Source organism: Squalius cephalus, assembly GCF_949319135.1.
Source record: "Squalius cephalus genome assembly, chromosome: 10".
NCBI lineage: Eukaryota > Metazoa > Chordata > Actinopteri > Cypriniformes > Leuciscidae > Squalius > Squalius cephalus.
Window position 1 is genome coordinate 10304054 of NC_137131.1, and position 629 is coordinate 10304682.

Here is a 629-nt window from a genome sequence, read left to right on the forward strand (position 1 = left end):
TTACGGTCACTTTTACATCTTATCTGTGTGCATCTAATTTCAAAATTGATAATTTCATGTCTTTTATCAAATGTATTCTTGAAAGGAATTGGCAACATTATACAAGTGACATTTACAGGCTCACCTCAGCTAAAGAGAGAAGCCCAACATTGCCAAGAGACATTGTGAAGACTGATTTGACACAATTACACCATTGCATTGCTATACATTTTAATACAGTGTATACATTTTGTTACAGAGCATCAAGGTTCTCTTCTCACATGATATTATTCCATGTGTTTTCTATCATTTTGATCACACAAATTGGAAAATGCTCGTTTCGTGCATGTCTTTGATGTGCAAAGCTTCCAAACTGTTTAAAAATATTGTAACAGACCTGCTATACACAAAATCACTTTAGATTTATCATCAGATAAAAATAATATATTCCAGAGAGAGATGTGGAATTGAGGGCAGTCCAAGCACCAAATAGAGAGGGACCGTTTTGCTGACTCAACATGTTGTGCTCTATAAAACAAGAAGTTGAGTGTGAATCTATTTACTGAGGCTGACTTCGAGTAGGTGAGTCGAACTAAAAACATTGATCAAATTCAAGAGTCTAAATACTAAAAGTTTAAGAAGTCAATTAC